Source organism: Trachypithecus francoisi, unplaced genomic scaffold (genome assembly GCF_009764315.1).
Source record: "Trachypithecus francoisi isolate TF-2019V2 unplaced genomic scaffold, Tfra_2.0 Lachesis_group13, whole genome shotgun sequence".
NCBI lineage: Eukaryota > Metazoa > Chordata > Mammalia > Primates > Cercopithecidae > Trachypithecus > Trachypithecus francoisi.
Genome location: NW_022681458.1, coordinates 101,416,452 through 101,439,047, shown reverse-complemented (window position 1 = coordinate 101,439,047; position 22,596 = coordinate 101,416,452). Strand labels below are relative to the sequence as shown.

The 22,596-nt window shown below is 33.8% G+C and overlaps 1 protein-coding gene across 1 annotated transcript in view; it reads right to left on the bottom strand.

Annotated features, from left to right (window-relative positions):
• The window catches only part of LOC117095052 (low-density lipoprotein receptor-related protein 1B), a 1,687,268-nt gene that overhangs the window by 1,405,088 nt on the left and 259,584 nt on the right, over window positions 1–22,596 (bottom strand). The gene's annotated exons all lie outside the window — the stretch shown is intronic.

The window sequence follows — 22,596 nt, the reverse complement described above, 5'->3', positions numbered from 1 at the left end:
CTTCACAAGGAGTGAGAGGTTAGGAGAAAGAATCTGAGAGCCCTCAACAATGAATTTCGATTAACCGGGTGACTTGAATTCCCTTGTTCTAGTTGTTTTCAGCCTTTATAAAGTTAGATAAAAATGCATACAAATCACTAGCACATATTCATTTGGCAAATGTTTGAAAGACATAAAAATGTGAATGCCCTCATCTCAAAAGAATGTATGAATAATAAATTGGTCATATTACATTTGGCAGAAATGGAGAAGGTGAAGCAATATTGTTTCATTAACTCCAAGAAAGGTCAAGAGGTTGTCACCTTGGTGACCATTCCCTAGGTAGGTATAGCACAACCCTCCCTTTCTCTAAATTCAGTTTGTGGCTCTTTCATAAATGTTATTTCCTATTCTGCTATACACTGAAATACACTGTACTCAGGAATATTTATGTTAGGCTTTATTCTATAGTTATTCACGTAAAGAAGAAATTTAGATAGCTGTGTGAAAATTTGCCAATGTGAAAAATCAAAACACAGCTTGGAATAAAATGCATTAGCAATGCAAAAATAAAATTTGATTTCCTGGGAAATATGCATACCAATTAAAGTAATGAAAACATCAGATGGGCATTGAGTACCTTACCTAGATATCTTCAAAAGCAGTAAATTAGTTCCAAATTGGACAGGAATTTGTTCTTGTTTTTGTTTTACAATTAAGTCCCAAATAGCAATAACAATAACAAATTGCTATTTATCTAAGTATTTTCCTCCATATGGACAATGTCAGTCCAAATATATCCAAATAGACATGCCTATCAGGAAAGCCACTTTTTCTTGTAAATGGACCCTAAATTAGGTTACATTTTTCTGATAATAATTCCATGCTCTCAAGAGAGTGAGAATTGCTTTCTCGAGTAGAGTTTTCAGAATTTGATATAGTCTACAAAGTTCAATTTTAAACCAGTGGCCCTAAATCTCATTGTTTCCAATCCTAATACACTTGAGGAATTAGCCATAATCCTATCAAATGAAGTTGGGATGTCCCCCAAATCCTAATTTTTATCCCCCTACCATAAGATAAGAATCAATAAATTCATCTTTTAAAACTGGGTTCCAGAATAGGTAGTTGTGATTAATAAAGAGGTTAACAGTATGCCCAGTTGCAGTGATTTGCACTGAAGTCATCTTTAAAATTGAATGACACTGCTATTTTTATTAGATGGCTCTTATATTAGCACAAGAGTCTTGTCTTTTGTTTTTGACAAAATACCTGTCTTTACATCTTGGTTTGGGAATTTATTGACTTGATATTTCTTTAAAATGAATATTATTCAAATATATAGTCAACATTTATTGAGTGGTTAGGAGGATAAAGTGATCTTCCTAATAGTAAAAATTATATGTACAAAGAGGTATATATGATAAGTTTTTAAAATATGTGTTCACATAAGGCAGGCAAACAGGTAAGAGTAGTTAAAATAATTCTGCAATAAAAATAGCAGTGTGGTGCCTAACAACATAAGAGTTATTAAAATGTAATACAAGAAATAATAATCACAGAAATATTGAAATGTGATAATTTTAGCAATAAAGAAAGAGACCAATAGGTCAATAGAACACAGCGAAAGTGAGAAGAAACTCAAGTACATATGGAAATTAATATATAATAAAACATCATTTTGAGTAATTTGGGAAAACACAATTTTCCACAAAGAATGTTGATCCAGCTAGCTAGCAAGCAATGAAGTAAAAATTAAATAAAACTGAACCTATAAAATAAACTACAAATGGGTCAAAGTATTTTAAAAAATATAAAAAATTAAAACTGCCAAAAGAAAACTAGTACATATTATTTTTAAACAATCTAACAGGAGAGAAGAACATTCTAAGTATAATTAAAAAACAAACAAAAAAATGAAAACACTTTGAAGGACAGAATAAATTGTGAATACATCACTATCATATGGTGAATCTCAGTTCCATTACAAATGTATACATAGAAATAATGGAAATAAAGAAAAACAATATCTATGGGCTGCTTCCCATGGAAATTACATGCATATATGATTCTCTTTATTATATTGATATCAATAGCTCTGTTGATTGTTAGCTACCCATCCAAAAATTAATAAAATAAAAAAATAAACTCATGGATTTAACATTTATAGATTCTACAAAGCTGTTTTATTTCTTTGCATCCTGGTAATAAGGACTGTGAATGTTAAGGGAGGATCATTTATTTACATATCTGGGATGCCTGGATTGTAAGTGTCTTGCAAACAACCTGTTCTTAAAAAGCTGCCCACCATCACCATTTACGTTATAATGGTTATGAAGAATCATGCAACAGAAAAAATAATGATATGTACTTTAATTGTGAGATACTCAATCTCAATTGTGCCTATTCTATTTATGTTAATGTTTTGTCAAATTCTACAGATGAATGTTTTTATATTTTCAAGTACTGCACTCTACAAATAAAAGTTTTACTTTCTTTGCTATTAGTCAAAATTCTGAAGTGTATATGTATGTTGTCTCAGTATTGTTATAAAGCAAAAAAAAAAAAAAAACTCTTTAAAGCCAAATATCAATACAAATTATATGTACCTATGATAGTTAAGGGTGCCAATGCGGTTCATATTTAAGCTTAAGTTTTTGCCTTATTTGAAAAATCAATGTGAACTTGCATCATTGTCAAATGAACTGATAAAAATTAATGAGGCTACTATAAAGTGGCATCCCTAAACATGCAAATACAAACATTTGGTAGTGAACACAATAAAAAGAGAATATTATCCAACAAATATAAAGTATGCATTTCTGAGAAAACAGTTTGAAAACTCTCTATATATACATTTGAGTATCGGCATATTTATGTGGCTCCAGTCACAATACATCAGATTGATATTTTATGATATATTTGTTGTGACTTGAGCCAGATAAATATTCCAATTATCAAATCCATGAAGCAATACATGATTGCAAGGTTAAGAGAGCTACTATGATTACCTTAATTAAAAAATTTCCAAGTTATTTATGGGATAATACAAGAAAATGAAATTTATTATTCTGTAAAGTATGCAACAAACCATTAAACGTTGCAATAAAATCAATTGGCACAAAAAGAAATGCAATTATGTTACATTCATGTAAACCCTTTAGTGAAGTAATTTCCAAATATCAATCACGACTGATATTTATCATATAAACATGGAAGCAGCACTTACATTTTTATAAAGCATGAACAAGTTCCCGCTGTCTCACAAAGAGGAAAATGTTAAATCAGAACATCGTCATAATTGTGGCTGATAATCTCTAATCATTCAAATCTCAGAGCTCAATTTTGTGTAACAAAAGCAAGGGGGGAAAAGCAATTGCCATTTCATCAGAAAAGGATATTTTATCATCTCTTTAAAATGTGACAATTTATTCTTAATTAACAACTGAATAAATGGCATTGAAAAGTTTTTCTAACACCATACATGAGTAACTCGTAAGCAATCAAGACATTAGATGAAAATTAAACGCAGGCACATCATAAAGTTTTGATGATTTCCACCTGCCTTACACATCTGTTGAAGTGGAATTTGTAGGAAATATAAACTAGTCCATTGTCCATCATTCTGGAAAAAACAAAATATTCTCCTAATCCTTGATGTTTTAAAAATGTGGATGCCATAATATTGTAAGTAGGAATATTGAACAACAATGGCATAAAGGGGAAAAGTGTTTATTAAAAACCTAGAAATGGATTGTATGTAAATACAATGAATAATAAATGCTACTAATGCAAACTCATTTTCTTCTACATAACAGTTTTTAGAAGTTAGCATAGTAAATATATTATCTGTACCTACCTATTATTTTCTTTATTCTGATACATATGGGATTCTTTTGATAGAGAGATAAAAGGTTCTTTAAAAAAAATAAAATAGGCCCAGCCTTTGTAATTGCTGGGGAAGACAAACCTCTTTAAGTGAGATATGCCTAAATTTATATAAGAATGAAGTATGTAATAAGTAATATAACAGATTAATGATGGATTTCAATTCAGTGGCAGAAGAAAAAAATGGATGCAATTTTGTTTTCTTTCTTTCAAAGGCAAGGTGTTGGGGTGCCGGGAAGAAGGTGGCCCTTGACCAATTCCTTCATCTGACAGGTTGTGTGAACATAAGGATTGGCTCTCAAGATGAAGCAGCCATTTGAAGCTTCCAAAGACCACTCAAGCATAGTCATTAAGAATTTGAATTTTGACAGAAGCAGATTTAACAGGTTTCTTTTTATCTCTGCTGTTCATAAACAAAACTGCCTGAAGAAGGGTGAATCTTCTCTGTTAGCCCCTTACGGGATAAGACATTTGAATTAAGAAAATGAAACTGAAGAGTGATGATCTGCTTGGCATAAGAGAAGGAGAGCTGAGTACTCTGAAGTGTAATCTTGCATGGGATTCGAGCAGAGGCTAGTGAGAAGAAAAGCAAAAGTAAATGGTATTGTGATCCCAAAAATGTTCAATGTAATCTGCCAAGCTCATACATGCTTTATTGAGTGATTTTCAGTGGTGAAAATTCTCAAAACAATAGTTTATATCAGATATTTTGTGACGTGAACTGAAACAACATTCCAACAATAAGCATATCCCACCATTCCTGTCCTCCATTCGGGACTGGTAGAGACTGTTAGAGGTTTAGGGGTTGTCCTGATCACAATATTGAGGGGTTCCAGGCAAAACTACATGGATATCAAGAAGCAGATGACTCTCCTCTTCCCTTACCCCACATCCAAACAACTGAAGTCTGGATTTTAAAAATACATTCATTTATAATATTATTTCTTGGAATAAAACAACTATTTCATACTTACTGAATTAATGACTCAAGAAAATACAAAAAGACTTTACACTCACAACCTGTATTAATGAATTCATGTTAAAAATAAAAACTACTAATGATAATCATATTTTAACATAAAACAAAATCAATTTAAACAAAACAAGACACCAATATTAATAGCATGAAATATCCAGGTGTCTTAACTGAATGTGCTATATAAATGCAGACAATTACCTTAAGTGCTTTCCTTTTTCATCCAAAAGAGAATTTGTTTATACTACGTATAGGCAAATACCATATATAAAAAATGTCTTCTGGTGATAAATGTTTTTCATTTTATGCAACCTTCTTGAATTGCATTTTATGTGTTTACAAATATATACCAAGCTTCTTAGATATTGGCAAAAGAAACGTATAACCTATCCAAATATCTTCCATTTATATAAAATATACAAATTGCTGCTAAGAAATGATATAACTTTATTCCAAGAGTTCTACAGTCTAAGAGTTTTAAAGTATAGCTGGAAAGGATCTCAGAGGATCATCTAATCCAGCATTAAGACAAGAGCTTGTCTAAGCTATGCTTGACAGTAGGAGGACCATTTCTTTTTTCATATTTTTGTTTCCTCAGACGTGGGAAACCACCATCAATACAAATTTCACCTAGCAACCATCAAAGGGTTTGAAAACAATTAATAGATCACTCCCCAGCTGCTGCTTCTCAAAGCTAAACACAAATTCGTTAGCCCTTTCCTGAGAAAACCCAGTTATCCAGACTTCAACTATTTTTGTGACTATTCAGAACTGTGGTTTCTTTTCTTACATTTTTAAAAATGAGAAAACCCAGAGTATACAAAATAAGGGAAAAAGAGCAAGGTGATGCACATTAGAAGAGAGAATGTATCTTATTACACGGTGAATTCGGCTTCTTTCATAGCAGCACCGTAATGCAGACTTAGGCACATCTCAAGGCTCATGCTGAAAATCAGATTTTGCTCCACATTTCAACGATCTCCAGTTAGTTCTTCCTGAACCTGGCATTTTATTCAAGTTCAAACTTGTATTATTTTTATTAAGAGTGGTAAAATAGTCAGTGTACTAATATAGGAAAGTTTGAAGTCAGTGGCCTGGGTTGGCATCTCTGCTAGTTGTGTGGCCTGGACTGTAATGTCCTCAACTATAAAATGTGAAAATTATTCTCTACATTCTAGATTAGATAATTTGTGGGACTGTCTTAGAAGCCATAAAGAAATCACCTACCATGGGGCCTGTTGTGTAACAGCCATTCCACTAGAGTTAACTTTCTACCCTAAATTGCTTCTTCCTGAAATACTTGCTGCCTGGTCACTTAAGTTAGACGTATAAAGTTAACCTTCATTATTTCTTTTTTTTTTTTTTAGCTTCCACTTCCAGTTATTTTTCTTTCCTTTCATCCCTACAACATTATTTCAAGCTTTCATTATCCTACAATTAGAAGGTTGCATTTGATGCCTAACTAGTTTTCATTCCTCCACTCTTTTCCCGCTCCATTTTATTTTATTTATGTTTTCAGACAGGGTCTTGCTCTGTCACCCAGGGTGAAGGGCAGTGGCATAATAATGGCTCAATGCAACCTCAACCTCCCAGACTCAAGTGATCCTCCCACCTCAGCCTCCTGAGTAGTTGGGACTATAGGTGTATGCCCAGCTAAATTAAAAAAAAGAAAAAATTTGTAGGCATGGGTTCTCAACATGTTGCCCAGGTTGGTCTTGAACTCTTGAGCTCAAGCTATCCTCTCAACTCAACCTCCTAAAGTGCCAGGATTACAGGTCTGAGCCACAGCACCTGACCCCTTTCCATTTTAGACGATGGGAAATATCTCATCACCTCCAGTCTTTAAAAGCAAAATGAAATAAAATCTTGCAATGAAGTCTTGTTTTTACCAAATAAAGTTCAAGTTCAACATTACATAAGGCTTTCACAAAGTAGTTAACCTCCTTCCTCTCCTAATTTACACAGCACTGGTCCCTTCTTCCCCTTTCACAGAACAGCCTTCATCTGTACTGCAGATATTTAAAGCCTACCTTAAATGTCACCTTAACCCTTTTCCTTGCCCTAGGAGAAAATAAACCATTTCCCATTCGTTACTATCTGTACTATTACATTTAAAACTAAATGATTACCTGTACATGGATCACTTGTACTAAAGATCCTAGAATAGAAATCTTTTGGCATCCAATTATGAAATAAAGTTAAAAATGATCCAAGTAGGTACCCTAATTCAAACCCTTCAATTTTTGCTGTACCTTATCATTTCAGGGTACCTTGTATTTAGGATCTTCGGGAAAAAAAAATACCTGCATTAAATTTTGACTGCTAAGTTTTATTTGCTTGAATCAAACTCATTTATTTTGGGTAGATTTTTCTAATTGCCATTTACTCCCACATTCATGTAGAGTTGACCATTTTTCTGTTATCCAGACTGTACGTTCTATAGATTTCCATCTTATAAATGTCCATAGTTTATAGAATCTATTTACTAACAGTTATTTCCTCATTCTACATTGTAAATACCTTAAGTTTACAGACCATCTTTCATTCGCATCTTCAATAATTAGCACTCTGCCTGACACAGGTAATTTAGACAATTCTTTTAGAATGAATGAATTCACAGTAATAATTTAGACACATAAAGATAGATCCAGATACAGAGTTGGATAAAAATGTACAAAGTGATGCAGCTATCGACATAGACTTAAGGATAAATTATACATCTCTCTTTCCTCAGACAGCTTAGTGATAAGGACTATTGCTGTTATTTTTGAATTTGGTTGTTGACTTAGTATTCTGTTTAACAATAAGAATAAGAACAACAATAACAAATACACAATGATTTGCAAACGCTTAATGAATTATGCACCAGTACACATACCAGCTAATGCACTGTGTGCTTTGTATGCTGCTATCAACAAGTCTATGCAACAGTCTGTTATCTACTTTTGTGGATAAGGAATCTGATGCTTTAAAAGGTTTTCTTAAGATGACATAACTGTGAGAAATGAAGGTAATTATTATTATCAGTTAAAACAAGACAGTAGGAGTAGAAGAAACAACCAGACTGTGGTAGGCAGAGGAAGTCCAAGTGGAAGAGAAGGACGAGAGAACAGCAGGAAAAGTCCCCGGAATACTTTCTAGCAAGGCCATCAGGCATTTAAGGTTGTCCTCTCTTTCCGCCTCTAGGGCTAATTTAAATCCATCTTGCCGCGATTTAAGTCTTTCTTTTGGTTTTCAACCCTCTCATAACCTTGAGCTTATGAAAAACAAAACAAAACAAAATCTTCCTGAAATATATTGCTTCCTTTTCCCTCTATAATCGTTTTTTTTTACCTTAAATGCTCCTAATATCTATCATATTGTATTTTCTTCTGTTTTTCTTGCTCACATTAATTCTCTATAAAATGCTGCACACTGCCTGGGATAAGATAGGAAATAGTAACGTCAGCATCGCTCCCTTTGTCTTTGCATCTCGACCTGAAATAGTCTGTGAGGTTATAAAAGGCATTGGACCATCCCCTCAGCATTGCAGGGCCACAGACAAGTCAATATATTTACATTTAAAACAGATTTCAGGAATTGGGACTTCATGATTTTCCATTACACATGACCAATATCAGTAACTTAGGAATGGAAACACATTTTTTCATCAAATAGTTTGCACGTTAGTTTATAGATTGTGGTATGTGGGTAGTGAAAGATCTAAAAAATATGTTTCCTGTTTAAAAATAGGGAAACTATAACTAACAATGATACACTGTATATTTGAAATGGCTAGAAGAGAGAATTGTGACTGCTCTCACAACAAATAAATTATAAACATTTAGGTGATCAGTATAATAATTATTATGATTTGATCATTACACAATATACATGTAGCCAAACACCACATTTTATCACATAAATATGTACAATTATGTGTCAAAAAGCACAGTTTCAGTATTTATGACTGCTAAAAAACAGTGGTGAGAAAAGGAAGTTGACAGGTATTTTGTGTGATTTCTTTTCTACATACCTCTTGCTTGCAATGTGCAGTATTTAATCACCCTTTCATTTTAGTATAAAAATATTATGTTCAACAATGTTAGAATTTATAGTCAAATGGCAGGCAGGCTTGTGTTTCCCATTTATATGTTCATTTTCATAAAAAAACAAACAGACAATGTTACTTTCATACACCATACACCTCTTGAAACTAGCGCTCTTTCTTGGCCATAACACTGTATTCCCATCTTTTGGGGCATTACTCAATTTATCCTGCCTACTGATGGCTCCTAAGAGTTTTTGTGACAAATTCCCATGTGTCTGTGGGAGTGGGAAAGAAAATTGTAAAACAACAACAAAAAGATGATCTTTTGAAAATAAGATATATATTCTTGTAATTCTGCACCAAATGTTAGCACTGTCCCAGAAGTTAGCAATTTCTTCAGTAAGGCTATATCACTGTACTTTTATATTTTATATTTGGTTCATGCCAAATTCTTATATAATCCTACCATATTGATTGAATTATTCATCTTGGCTGTAAAAATTCAAAGTAATTAAATTATTTAATTCTTTAAGCTTTCTAGAAAGTCTGAATTAAATCTTTCAAAATGGCAAGGAAAAGCAATTTACCTTTACTAGTTCTTCCTCCTTCTCTTTGAAAATTATCTGTATTTTGAACCTCAGCCATTTTTCTAGTTAATGAAGTTAATGGCTTCATCATGCTATGTAATTCACTTTGTACAATCTATATAATAAAAGCAGAAGATGATATAGAATATTTTTGACGTTCATGACTATTAAGTGTTGAAAAGTAATTCGAATGTAAAAACAGAAATATAAATAAAAATAATGAAACACCAAGGGAAATGTTTGCATGGCAATATATCAACTTTAAGAAGCTTGCTTAGAGAAAATTGTAGCAAATATTTCTACAGTAATGATGATTTTCTAGAGCATTTTGATATGTATCATTATACTTCATCTTCACAGCAACCTGAGATAAAAATTCTTTACATTCTACAGAAATAAATTATGGTAAGTTAAGGCTGAACTTGGATCGGTCTCTATAGTATGTATTTCCTTGGCAAATTCTTTGTTTTCCTTTTCCACACTAAGATGTTTTCTGCCCCTTTGAATGCAGATTCCTACACTGCACAATTCTCCCTACATTCTTCTAGATCAACAGGTTTTATTTTGTACTCTAACAATGTATATGATAAATTTAAAATAACTTTTTACTTTTTAAGTTCTAGAGTGGTAAAAATTATAAACCAGAAACTTTTTTCTCCTTCAAATTCTGTAATGCAGTTTTCATTAAAGATTTGTCTTTGGCCCTATTTGACAAGGTCATCCATGGCCACAAACTCAACTGCCTTCTCTTCACAGATGCCCCCTAAATCCTCTCTTCCTAAATCCTCACTACTCTCCCCCTTGAGGCCTAGATCAATAGGACTCTGTCTGGAAATCTACTAGGACCCTACATTCAATATTCACCAAATGGAACTGATTAACAACTCCTAAAACATGTGAATACCGTATTTTGGCTGATGTTCCAACCATGCCAGCAGTACCCAGAACTGGAAATCACTCCAGGCCAAGAGACCAAGACCAGTACAATGTCTGCCTACCTGTCTTCTCCCCATTCTCTTTCTTACTGCCATTACCAGAGCTCTGGTTACTACCATGTAGGTACTCAAAAATTGCCAAGAAAATGAAGCACCACCTTAGAGTTTCCTGCCATTATTTCTAAAATGCTATAAATGTATAAACTCTTTCCATAGGAAAAAAAAAAAAAAATTACAGGCTGAGGATAGTGGCTCACACCTGTAATCCCAGCACTTTGGGAGGCCTATGCGGGTGGATCACCTGAGGTCAGGGGTCTGAGACCAGCCTGGCCAACATGCTGAAACTCCGTCTCTACTAAAAATACAAAAACTAGCTGGGCATGGTGGCAGGCACCTATAGTCACAGATACTCAGGAGGCTGAGGCAGGAGAATCGTTTGAACTCGGGAGGCAGAGGTTGCAGTGAGCCGTGATCATGCCATTGAACTTTAGCCTGGGCAACAAAGTGAGACTCCATCCCAAAAAAAAGAAAAAAAAGAAAAAAAGAAAAACAAAATTACAGACCCCTTACGTTGACCTTAATTATGCTTTCATATTGTTAGTCATAACTTAAATGTACAAACCTAGATATAAAATTTCTATTTTGATAGCTATGTAATCATAAACCAAAGCAATTTTTCAAATGAAACAAACTAAACTACAAAATACACCTTTCATAATGACTCTAATTTAATATGTTAAATGACAGTGTGTTGCTGAAACTAAACCTTACCTTAATACGAGAATACAAATCAGCTACTATAATATAAATTCACTTTACTTTGTAAGCCTACACCACCATACGTCCCTCTAATTTCTCCATAGAAACTTATCTGAAACTTTGTTTGGTCTTCATATGGCTAATATGCATTATTTATACATTAACTCCACCACTGTAGTTTTCTCATTCTTCTACAACATTAAATTACTAGAATTGGATCCCCATATTACCATAAATACCAATAAAATATCAACCACTTAAATTATGTGGGGAATATATATATATATATTTTATATGTAGTCCAGAACTGGAGTACAATGGTGTACAAATCTCGGCTCTCTGCAATCTCTGCCTCCCGGTTCAAGCAATTATCCTGCCTCAGGCTCCCAAGTAGCTGGGATTGCACGTTCGCACCACCATGCCCGGCTAATTTTTGTGTTTTTAGTAGAGACGGGGTTTCAACGTGTTGGCCAGGCTGGTCTCAAACTCCTGACCTCGTGATCCTCCTGCTTTGGCCTCCCAAAGTGCTGGGATTACAGGCATGAGCCACCTTGCCCAGCATGGACAGGCGTAAGCACTGTGTCCGGTACGATGGGCACATGCCCACCATGCCCAGCTGAAAATAATTGTTTATGTCATAGCCATATAGATAATTTTGAACAAACTCAGGTTAATTTTGAGATTATAAAATGAAAATGGAAGCATTCTCTTAGAGATTATATCCATAAATTTCCCAATAGTCTTCAGGACAAAGTTGGAGAAACACAAGTCTATATATCTGGAATAGCACCCTGGCATTTATCATTATCACCATAATAAACTCTAATAGATGATTCAGTGTTGGGTGAATACACCTTCTTATTGCTGAGCTCTCTCTTGTGCATTAAGCTCTGTCATTCCTTGAAGCTTGCTTATGGTGGTAAGCTTAATTTCTTTGTATTTCATTTATTTGCTTCACCTGTCCTATTGCCTACTGGATGAAAAGCTACTTTGGGCTATTTAAATATTTATATACTTAGTTTAAATATTTATATTTAAACTTCTATAGCACCAAACACAGTGCTTCCCATTTGTTAGGTACTCCACTGTGTTCATTTATTTAATACTCATTTATTGAACTTCTACAATCTTCCCAGTAGCTGCAAGGACTGAGCATGGTGGTAGACAAATTACAGTCTTTGCCCTTAAAGAGTTTATATTGTGATGGGGAACCAATTATAAAACAAGTATGTGACATCATTTCTGATTAAGTGATAAGGCAAAAATAAAGGTTGGTCAGGAGAATGCCAAAGGAAATTCTTTACCTAGAGTAGTCAGGAAAGGCTGTACCAAAGAGAAGTTAAGTGAGCTGATATCAGCTGAATCTAGATTCAGCTTCATATTTTATTAATAATATCCATTTGTCAGTTATAGCTTCCAATAGACTAGTACTTCTTAATTGCAGATAAATTATTCTGCTTATTTTTTGTGACAGGAGATCAACAAATTTTTATTTTGGTATCTATCATCAAATCACCATAAAAACAGCATGGCTGGGCACCATTTCCTCCTATTTAATGGATGATGAAACCAAGTCTTAGAAAAGTATCCAAATACTTATTCCAAAGTTTGAATTAATCGCTACTTGTCGAGCTGTAAATCAAACTTAAACCTATTTGATTCATTGTCTTTTCATTATACTACATCAACTTCTAGTATATTAAAAGTTCCAATAATGTTTTCATGGTGGTCACATAAACTTAGTAATTAACAATGAATGAAGTTATAGGACAGGAAAAGTGTGGCTATCAACATATCCTAACACAATATATTGCCTAAGTCTAAAATGACAAAGTAGTTGATGTAATTTAATGTAAGCATATAGTTTTAGTTTAGATGACTTTCAGATTTTCAAAATGAAGACAGCTTAAACAAGGAAACAGTTTCAATGCCAGTAATAAGCAAGTTACTGTAAGTTACAACATGTGGATGCTTTGGTTAAACAGCGAATACAACAAGAAGAAAAATTAAGTTTGGGGTAAGCAATACAATATCAAAAAAGATCTGTCTGACCAGTCCTGACTATAAATGATGAGTCATGTAATTCTTGTGAATGACTAATGAGGTTAGCAGGGCTGTTTTTGCTGAAGAGCCAAATTACATTTTAATTCATTTAAAATAGACTTTTGAGACTAAGGCTAATAAAAAACAAAATTCATGCAACAATAGAAACTACTTTTAATGTCCTTGGATTAGAAATGTGTATCTTTTTTATTATAAAATACTTCTGCTTTGATAAAAGATGTTCATCATTATCACAACATCAATATTTTGATCGCCATCTCATTTAATTCCTTGGAGATCTGAGACAAGGCCCAGAACAAGCTAGAAAGAAGTCTACAATGTGCACTCAACAACAGTGTTCCAACATTATTAAAATAAGGATGCATGCTTCCTTCTACCCAACTTTTTTTGTTTTGTGTTAAAATCTTGAGGGGAAAGAAAAAAAAGAGTCTTGTGAAAGTGGAGGAATGTGCCAGGCACAGTGGCTCACGCCTGTAATCCCAGCACTTTGGGAGGACGAGATGGGCAGATGACGAGGTCAGGAGATCAAGACCATCCTGGCCAACATGGTGAAGCCCCGTCTCTACTAAAAAAAATACAAAAATTATGTGGGCATGGTGACGGGCACCTGTAGTCCCAGCTACTCGGGAGGCTGAGGCAGGAGAATCACTTGAACCCGGGAGGTGGAGTCTGCAGTGAGCTGAGATTGCGCCACTGCACCCCAGCCTGGGTGACAGAGTGACTCTCTGTCTCAAAAAACAAAACAAAAAAAAAAAAAAAAAAGAAAGAAAGAAAGGAAGTGGAGAAATGTGGTGTTGTATTTTTAGTAAAGTTCACATCAAAACAAATAATTCCCTCATTTCTCTATATTTGCAATATTTACAGGTCACCTTCTTTGTGCTAATGAAATTCTGGATGATTAGAACATTGCAGAAATCTCCATTTTACATAATACATGCTACCCTTCCACCAGAGTAAATAAGCTGAAGAAGCCCTAGCAAAAGAAGCAATATTTATCTTTCCTGTTCTCAAGATCTTGTCTCATTTTTGTTTGTTTTTCTCTGCATTATGGTTATGTCTCTCCTACTTCCCCACTCTAATTTGTGACTAATTATATTTAGAACTATGTCTTCTAAGGGATTTATAAAAGGACTCATGAAAAACATCAAGGGTATATCTTTGAGACAGAAATTTTGATCCAAACAAGAGGGTGGGAGAAAGTGAGGTGAGAACTACATAGTTGGATATATTTGCTTTGCTAATCACTTTACATATAAACTCTTCCATTTCAACTCAGACTTATCCCAAGGGAAAGATATTTTAATTTCTCAGATGATTACTGGATACTCCGAGAGGTTAAATGGGTTTACCCAAGGTCACACTGGAAGGATATGGTAGAGGTGGGATGTGAGCTCAGATCTTGGAACTCAGTGTTTCATCCACTCTATGTTGTTTCCCAACAAAATGTATTGTCTTCTTAAATGGACTGAACCAACATCTTCTGGAGCAGTAGACGTAAATGCAAAACTTTCCCATTTTAGCTTCAGCATTGCTGTGGACAAAGCATGATTCTTTATTCGATTTCACTGAGCAGAACTGGAGAAGAGAGATGGATGTGTAGGTGTGTCCTTGAGGATTTTAGTACCCCCAGGGAAGAGGGACATGGGCTATGCTTCTATCTACAGAGACAGATCCACCAAGAAGCTCCAGATATGCTTACTTTTATTTATAAATAGAAATCCCTTTCTCTCAGCAATTATGTAGAATATTGTGCTGTCTTTCATCCCTTAAGTCTTCTGCAGAGAAAAATTGAAAAATTGGGAGGACTCCACTTGTGGGTTGCTAATGTCTGTCTCTAGTCTATAGCCTCTTCATTATTTTCCAGGTAATATGGTCATACCCACGAAAACGGTATAATTAATTTGTAAAGAACAAAACATTTAAAAAGTAAAAATTACTAACAAATTTTGATTCTAAGATGTATCAGTTAATGTCAATGTTATGCGATCATAGTCTTCATATTCATTTACCTATAGGAAAACTCATAGAGAGGATGTACCATTTATTCAAGAAAGCTAGAAAATGGCTGGACAGTAATTTCAGTGCCTGAGCTTACTACTTTATTAGTAATATTCGATCCAAAGTTATTTCACCAATAAAAATCCCTAAGACTCTTAATTCCATAGGAACCAAGAACATGTTTTTCCTTTTTCATATTTTAGAAGCTAACGCAGCTCTATTTGGTATTTAATATACGGGAAAGAGGTGGAAGACAGGGAAAGAAAAGAGAGAAGGGGAGGAAACAAAACTGAAAGGGAAGAAAAGGGGACAGGAGATGAGGTAAGAGAAGGGGAGGGGAGGAGAGAAAATAGGAGAGGGGAAAGGAAATGGAAGGAGAGAAGGAAAGGAAAGAAATGAAGGGAAGGAATGGAAGTTTGAAGTAAGAAAGGGAGAAAAAAAAGAAGGAAAGAAAAGATTTGACTCAAACTTAAGAGTTTTTGCCATGTCAGTATCTGTGGAGTGGATGAAGTATCTGGAAGTAGGTTTCTTTGGACCTTCCATTAGTCTATTTAGGTCCACAAAAGCAGCCCTCTCATATATACTAGTTATAGAGAAAGAGCAGTATATAAAACCTAAGGAAATGAAAGATTCTTAAATAACTTAAGAATGTTTCAGGATTAGAAGAGATAAAGTCTAATGAAAAACACCTGGCAAAGATAAAGATGTAAGATCCAGTGCCAACTATACTGAACTCTAATTTGATGAAAATGTGGTTAAACTTACTTCATATCTTTGAACTCTTTCTATTCTGAAATGATGGGTCTATATCTAGGATGCTTGGTTACTTCCACTTTCAAAAAAGCTATCTTGACTGCACTAGCACAGAATTAATTTTTCTAATCATATTTTCTCTCATTTAAAAGAAGACAATAGATACCAAAATGACTGCTCCCACCAATACATGTTTTCAAACAAATAAATTATAAACTGAGTTAAAGCTTAAGATTCCTGTATCTTTCAGAAGCACTCACTTTTTGAGAGCTTACAAGTCAGAGAGGACTAGAAAGAAAATAAGATGACTCAGGTATGTCTTATTCAGTATTAAAGTGTCGACATTTACATTTTTATCAGCATTATGCTTACAATAAGGTTTAGGATGCATTGCCTCTTAGTTATCTTATGATATTATTGATATAACAATATCTTATTTTTCGATAATAGAGAGGTAAGACTTTTTCCAGTAACAATATGCTCTTCTCACATTTCACAGAGGCATGAAATGTAACATGGTATATTACCTCTATTTCTATTCCAGAATCTAACTTATATCCTATTGTATGTGTAAATTCAGTTAGACAATTTAAAAAGGGGGAATAAGTCAAGTTATACAAATTCAGAGTTAATTCACCATGTAAAGGGTAAGAAAGCAAGGATGAAATATTTGGACATCCTTGGGCTTGCCTAGGAAGTAGCAGCTAATTTGGGAAATAACTGAAACATTAACCCATAGATGTTCCATTACCATCATCTCCAAGCGACAGTCATTTAATACAGTCCTTCCTAGGCTTGTGATTCACCTTCTTCCAGCATCTATTCTGAATGCCAAATCCTAAAGGAGGATATAGAAATGCCTTCAAATACTTCAATTTATGTATCCTTTTTTTTTTCTTTATGACCAGAGGCAGAAGTTTTGGTAACTATTGCACAAGTGTTGCTTGGGGAAATCTCTGAACATTATTAAATAGCCAAACCTCTAGTGCTACTCATTCCAGTACATACCACAGAGAGCTGCCCTGGTGAGAAGTAACTGGATTGCCAATCCCACTTCTGTAATTTCAGCCATCTGTACTTGTGACTTTTGATTTACATTTCAAATTTGAAACAGTTATTTGTTTTCTCTGTTCAAAGCATCAAAATTCATACGGCATGTCTCTCCAGAATTAGTATTCATATGGGCCTTTTGTTTCACCTCCGTTCCAGCTGTTCCAAATGTGGTAAAATCCACCCTGTCATTTTTGCCCAATGCAGTAACAGACAACAGAAACTTAATGATTTATTCACAACGTTACAGAATAAAGATGAAGATGTTGTACACTGTGGATAAACAGAATAGTAGTTGGGGGGAAGTGCTGACCTGATTTTTATGTTTCTGTTATTGAATGGAAGCCTTGGAAATATGTTTTTGCTACATTAGAACTGGATTTGTTAAGCCCAGCAAATTATGGACTTGTACTTTTCCCTTATTTCTTAAGCTATTGGTGAGGATTCCAACTTCCAAAAACTAAATGCGTATAATAAATTGATGAAAATGGCAGTCACATTTAGGTGTGTACAAAGGAACAAAATGTCAAGAAAGGTATCATCTTTTACTTCCTAACAACCGAGGTTCATTTACAAAGTAATCACTGATGGACATAAAACTTTTACCTAGAAATAGTAGAAACTTACAGCCTAACTTTAAATGTAAAGACTACATACTAAATATACAGTGAAGTCTTAATTAGCAGTATCTATCAATTGGATTTTGTTTTATTGCCTTTGAAGGGGGCAAGAAAATAAGAAATTAAGTTTGCTTGGAGAGTTAATCAAATATAAATGAAATAAAAATCATTCGGTGTTTGGACCACAATTGCTATTTATCCAATCCCGATATTCTGGACCAGTGCCATCCAATAGAATGTGCAATGATGAAAATGTTCTTTATCTGCAGCTGCTCATAGCAGCCACAAGTCGTGTGTAGCTACTGAGAAGGTGAAATATGGTTAGCGCAATGAAAAAATATTTTTTAATGTTAATTGTTTTTAATGTAAATAACCCCATGTGGCTAGTGGCTACCACATTGGATGGTATGGTTCTATACCGTCTACATCTGTTGTTCTCTACAATAAATATTCAGACTCAGAATAAGGATAATATTATATATTCTCAAAGTTCAAAGAAAAACTACATTATTAACCAAAATTGTATTATTAAAATTAAATCTATACTAATACGCTTTTTAACAAGATTTTCAATAGCATAGATTCAAACCTAGGAAAGCTGCCTAGGTGATTTGTGATATGTACTTTACCATAAAAAGGTAGTTTAACAGAAAACATATGGGTCTGTAGAATCAGTCCTATGTTCAAATTCTCACCCAAACGTTTCCATGCTATGTGCCTTCAGGCAAGCTACCAATTATTCTAAAGTTCATTTTCATTCTCTTTGAAAGTTTGAAATAACTGTAACATAACAATAATGTTAAAAGGATTAAATGAGATAATCTGCAAATACAAGGTATCTGGCAGAATGCCAGGGATAAAATATGTATTAGGTAAATTTCTCATTTCTCAAATTCCCAAAGTATATTAGCTATACAAGGTTTAATCACACACACAAACCCTCCTCCCCCAACAACAAAACATAAAACTCCAGAAAGTTTAAACGCATTTTAATGAAAAAATGAGGATGAAAAGTTTTATACAATGTTATTTTTTCCTTTTATTCACTGTAAGCTAAAGGATCACAATCTTTTTCCTGCTTTGTTAATTATCAAATTCAATGTTTAGAAAAGTAGCTGCTATATACTAGTCATTCCACAACATTTGTTAAATGAGGAAGGCACAAGCAAATATATAGTCACACGCCTTTAAGTTCTTTAGATTTCATGATTTCACAGTTATAATAATTTGAAGTTCAGACAGCCTTAAGTTATTAGTCCTCTTCCCTCAGACTCAGCCTGTCTTGTTACTTTTTCAAAATGACTCTTATTTTTATTCTTCCTCTCTACTATGAATGCCTTTTCTCTACTCTGATGACCTCAGCCTGATGAGTATATGAACCTTCTAGCTGCCAGCCTCAGTTCTAGAGCTGCATCATTGATTCTAGCCTTTATACCAGCAAACCACACTCTGTGGTTTCAATAAGTTCAATGGTTAAAGAAACACTAGTAATCATTACTAGGAAGAAGCCAATGCTTCCAAATAATTTAAACACTCACATGAATGCATATTTTTGAAAATTTTTCATATCTGAAGGCAAGTAGATAAAAGTTACGCTTTTGCTCCATCTTTAAATCTAAATGCTATATTTTTATAAATATATGAATGTAGAATAGAGACTATATTACAAATCCATTCTTGCTTGCATTTGCATTTCCCTTCAAGAATAAAAGGAACCAAGTTATTGCCAGAGCAGCAGGAATTAAGCACAAATCCAACTTTTCTTATATTTGCTACAGGAGTCGTAGGAAGAAATGTGTCACTCTTAGAAAACTTCTCTGTCGTAGAAAAGTCATTGTGGTGAAATAAATTTATTTCAGAATTGTTGCTATAAAATACCTTCAGTCATTTCTTCCTAATAAATTGCTTTCCATTATAGCATTCCCCAGATCAGGAACTAAGTATTTTCTATTTCTCACTGTATTAATTTGAAATATCTCACTTTTGCCTTCAAAGTTGTCAATGCACTAGTCCCCCCCTGGACCTTTACAGCTTTGCCATCTAAAACCCTCACAAAACTCATCATTCATATTAGCTAAACCCATCATTGTGTGTAATGAACACTCACTGATCATTCTGGATGTTGAGACTTGAATAAAATGTTTCTGGTCACCTCACTTGTATTTATTTAACAATTTAAATCCTAACAAACACAATCCTTCCACTACCTTAAAGCTTGACATTCAGCAATCCCTCAACTTGACCTCCTGTGAGGTTTACTGAACACGTGATTAGCTTCTTGCACTGTTCATTCCTATTCCACGTGCTTCAGTTTTGACACCTTTATTTAATGGAAGAGTGATTGATATCTATAATTTTAAATTAGGCTTTTTAAAAACTCTCCCTCTTTCCAGTTCGTTGCACTTGCCCAATTTATAATATAATAAAGATTAATTTAATCTAATTTCTTGCATTGCATTATTTACTAAGTGAACATTACTGAGTTTCTCTATTGTTTTTAAATCTAATAGGCAAAAAGTGTTTTCCCAATAGTGATTATTGTGGGGAGAGATAACATTATTTTAAAGCATTTTATAAGCATAATAAATGCATCTACCAGCAAAGGACAATAATAACTCTTGATACTAGACTAAGAATTATACCTATCAAAAGGCTTCAAATAATCTAGTGAAATGAAACGATCCCTGTGTTTGGTACATAAGTGGTTCTCAGCACATGAGTGTGGAATGCTAAATTGTATAAGATTATCTATAATATATTAGTATGCATATATAAAGATAATAACCCAAAATAGATGAATGCATGATTTAATGTTAAAAAGGTGTTTAGTTTATGTAGGGTAATAGAGGCCACATAGATCTGAATCTTTCTACTAGTACTTCAAAATCATACACATGAAAAGAAGAGGAAATAACCTCAACCTATAGCTACAAATAAGTAGGAGGTTAAAAATACTAAACACTCCAAATGACATGTAACAAGGAGGAAATATACCCTAACTGGAAAAGTCAGCTTAAGTCCATGCTAAAACAGAGCATAGTGGGAAAGAGAAGAGGCGATGAAAACCTAGCAGTTGGAACACAGAACTGTTCTTCAAGAGAGATTCTCAGAATGAGTAAGACATGTCTCAAACTTAGTAGATGAGAGATTTAGCTACTCTTCAACTTAAAGAGAGAGCTCATAAGGACGCAAGACCAGAAGTCTTGAGGCATTCCTGCTAGGGGAAAAAAATAGGTAACTGTGGAAATAGAGGCATCCCTGAGAGTCATGAAGGTAAAGACTAAGTATTCCTGTATGTGTGTATGTGTATTTCCTTGAATGTGAAATTTAAACTATCAGAACTGAAATGAAATATTTTTTGGGGAAAAAAAGGAAATTGTGATATAAAAGTTGACAGAATTCAGAAGGAAAATAACAAAAGAAATCTCAGAGATGAAGGATAAATCCCAAAGTTCCCAAGGGAGGACAGATTTGACTTAAATAATAAAGAGCATTTAGCGACTTAATAGACACAACAAAGAGAGCAAAAAGTATATGAAAGAGAGCTACAAAATGGTTCAACATATATACAATTTGTTTCCTTAAAGAAAAACAATAGACATAATTAATATTTAAAATCATAATCTAAAAAATATTTCTGGAAAATCAGGAAGCCCTAATTTAACATTTTTTAAAACATTTATAGGTTTAAGTAGTTTACTATGTAACATGAAAAAATGATCCAGAAATGCTAACTCAGGTCATACTTTAATAAAACAATTATATTTTAAAAATAAAGAGAAAAAAATCTGGGCTACTTGACAAAATAAGCAAATCATTTACAAAAAAATTAATATCATCTATCATATTGGTATCATACTTCTCAACAAGAACATACAAAGCAAGATACTAAATTAATTAATTAAAACATTTTAAAAATTTAAAGAATGAATGAGCAAAGGCCTTATGATCCAACCAATGTTTCCTTTAAGTATCAAGCCTATACGAAAACACATTTCAGCATGCAAGAATTCAGGGAATACTGAAGTTCAAGTCCTTCCTGAGGAATCTGCTAGAAAAAAAATGTTTTATATATTCAACAGACCACTGGGAGGAACTTAGCAAATGAATAATAGTGAGTGTTTATTGTATTCATTTCAGATTTATGACCAAAACAAAGATTGGGACAAACGGAAAGAATGGCACATAAATATGGTATTACATGTTTTGACAAGATAGAACCATCTTAATTAAAATAATGACAAAGGACTAGGCATAGTGGCTTATGCCTGTAATCTCAGCACTTTGGCAGGGTGAGGCAGGAGGCTTGCTTAAGTCGAGGAGTTTGAGACCAGACTGGGCAACATGGCAAAACCCCATGTCTAAAAAGAAAGAAAAATATTAGCAGGGTGTGATAGCAGGTGCCTGTAGTCCCAGATACTTGATTTTGGTTGTAGTACCGGTGAAATAACTAAACCTATTTTTTGCATATTATAGAAAAAGCCAAATGAGGTAAAAGCATTGCTTTGTTGGGAATCAGGATTTTCATCATGGGAGAAGAGAAATAGAAATGAGATGGGGAAAGTCAGGAAAACTGCAATGTTTAACCTGAGTCAGAGCTAATAGTATGACTTCATAATTAGAAAACAATAATATATGTGTCTGTGTTCCAGATCTCTCTATCCACTGAAAGAGTCTGGAAATAAGGATACTATAATAGCAAGAAGCACACTTAGTGCCTGTATACTGCCTTTTAAAAAGAACCAAGGCTCCTTGAAGAAATGCTGATTTCAGGTCCAGAGTAGGAAAAGTACAAACTGAAAATTAAATATATTTGGGGGCAAGGAAATCAAAGACCTGGTAGGAACATGAGATGAGGTCAAAGAAAAAAAAAAAAAAGGTTTTCCCTATTGAGCAAATTTGGACCACTTTTTTATATACAATATATCAGTGAAAAAGTACCACTTTAATGAGAGTA